This window comes from Schistocerca nitens, chromosome 4 (genome assembly GCF_023898315.1).
Source record: "Schistocerca nitens isolate TAMUIC-IGC-003100 chromosome 4, iqSchNite1.1, whole genome shotgun sequence".
In the NCBI taxonomy this organism is placed as follows: domain Eukaryota; kingdom Metazoa; phylum Arthropoda; class Insecta; order Orthoptera; family Acrididae; genus Schistocerca; species Schistocerca nitens.
Genome location: NC_064617.1, coordinates 816,221,879 through 816,224,386, shown reverse-complemented (window position 1 = coordinate 816,224,386; position 2,508 = coordinate 816,221,879). Strand labels below are relative to the sequence as shown.

Sequence of the window (2,508 nt, the reverse complement as noted above, 5' to 3'; positions counted from 1 at the left end):
AGGGCACCACACTCTTACCATGGAAAACACCACTCTACAGCATACCACCTCCTCCTCACTTCCTTGCTGGCACTACATATGATGGAGGGTAAGTGTCCAGGCATTCACGAAACCAATCCCTTCCATCGGACTGTCAGAGAGTGCATCGTGATTCACCTCTCCAAACCACTCGTTTCCAGTTATCCACTGTCTCGTGACGTTGCTGGTTACGCTACCTCAAGCATAACGTTGCGCAGACTACGGAAGCGTCTGGCTTACGAGCAGCTGCTCAACACTTCTCACCCAAACATTTTAACTGCCTGAGCGCCATCATTGTGCTAGCTGGACTGATGAGAGCATTTTGAACTCACGAGTCATTTCTTCAGCTGATTTTATGCGATATTTTACAACCACCCTCAACAATGCTCCACGGTCCCTACCCGTCAGTTCATCGGGTATGCTTGGTGTCAGTTTTTCTGCGGTTTTTCTTTCGCTTATCCAATTCAAAATCACATCATCAACAGTCTATTTGGGAAGGTCTAGAAGGAAAAAAAAAATTGTGGTAAGGACTATGGGATCAAACAGCTGAGTTTATCGGTCCCTAGGCTTACGCACTACTTAATCTAACTTACACAACTTACGATAAGGACAACAATACACACACACTCATGCCCGAGAGAGGACTCGCACCTCCGACGGGGAGAGCCATGCGAACCATGACAATGCGCCCGAGACCGCACGGTTACCCCGCGCGGGTTTTGTTGTTCAGGTGACATCCGAAAACTATTTCAGGTTCGAAGTCAATGAGCTCTTCTGACCGACCCATTCTGCTGTTACTGTTTCTCTACTACATCTACATCTACATCTACATCTACATAGATACTCCCCAAGCCACTGTACTGGGCTTGGCGGAGGGTACCATGTACCACTACTAGTCATTTCCTTCCCTGTTCCAACCGCAAAACAGAGCGAGGGAAAAACGACTGTTTATACGCCTCCGTATGAGCCTTAATTTCTCATCTACTCGCCAATAGCCTTGCCGCAGTGGTAACACTGGTTCCCGTCAGATCACCGTAGTTAAGCGCTGTCGGGCTGGGCTAGCACTTGGATGGGTGACCATCCGGTCTGCCGAGCGCTGCTGGCAAGCGGGGAGCACTCAGCCCTTGTGAGGCAAACTGAGGAGCTACTTGAGTGAAAAGTAGCGGCTCCAGTCTCGGAACCTGACTTACGGCCGTGAGCGGTGTGCTGACCACATGCCCCTATTTATCAGCATCCAGTGACGCCTGTGGCCTGAGGATGACAGGGCGGCCGTCGGTATCGTTGGGCCTTCATGGCCTGTCGGGAGGATTTTTTTTTTTATCTTCTCGGTCCTTACGCGCAATTTATGTTGGTGGCAGTAGAATCGCTCGGCACTCAGCTTCAAATGCCGGTTCCTCTAAATTTTCTCAATAGTGTTCGTCGAAAAGAACGTCGTCTTTCGTCCAGGGACTTCCATTTTAATTCCCGAAGCATCTCTGTAACATATGTTGTTCGAACCCATCGGTAACAAATCTAGCAGCCCCTCTCTGAATTGCTTCGATGGCTTCCTTCAGTTCGACCTGGTACGGATTCCAAACACTCAAGTGATACTCAAGAATAGGTCGCTCCAGTGTCCTATTTGCAGTCTCCTTTACACGTGAACTTCACTTTCCTAAAATTCTCCCAATAAACCAAGTCTACCACTTGCCTTCCCTGCCGACCGTTGTGGCCGAGCGGTTGTAGGCGCGTCAGTCCGGAACCGCGCGACCGCTACGGTCGCAGGTTCGAATCCTGCCTCGGACATGGATGTGTGTGATGTCCTTAGGTTAGTTAGGTTTAAGTAGTTCTAAGTTCTAGGGGACGTCCCATAGTGCTCAGAGCCATTCGCCTTCCCTACTACAGTCCTTACATGCTCGTTCCATTTCATATCGCATCGCAACTTTGCGCACAGATATTTGAAAGACTTGACTGTGTCAAGCAGAACACTAATAATACTGTATCCGAACGTTACACGTTAGGTCATGCTACCCGAGCGAGACAGTGCAGTGGTTAGCAGACTGCACTCGCATTCGGGAGGACGGCGGATCAAACCCACTGCGGCAGTCCTGATTAGGTTTTCCTTGATTTCCCTAAGTAGCTGCAGGAAAATGCCGCAATGGTTCCTTTGAAAATGCGTGACCGACTTCCGTCCCCATACTTTCCTAATCCGATGGGTCCGATGATCTCGCTGCTTGGCCCTCTCTCCCAAATCGACCAACCAGTCAGCAAACAACCGCAGATTGGTGACCACTCTGTCAATCAGACCATTTATGTATACAATGAACAACAGCGGCCCTATCACACTTCCCTCGGGCACTTTGAAGAACACTCGCCGTCGAGAGAAACTTACTGAGTTCTATTACTTTAAGAAGTGTTCGAGCAACTCACATATGTGTGAACTTATGCCATACGCTCGTGCCTTCGTGAACAGCCTGCAATGGGGCACTGTGTCAAATGCTTTCCGGAAATATA

The 2,508-nt window shown here is 49.4% G+C and overlaps 1 pseudogene; it reads left to right on the top strand.

Annotated features, from left to right (window-relative positions):
• Positions 1–1,005: 1,005 nt before the first annotated feature.
• On the top strand, positions 1,006–1,123 carry LOC126254278 (5S ribosomal RNA; annotated as a pseudogene).
• The last annotated feature ends 1,385 nt before the right edge of the window (positions 1,124–2,508 follow it).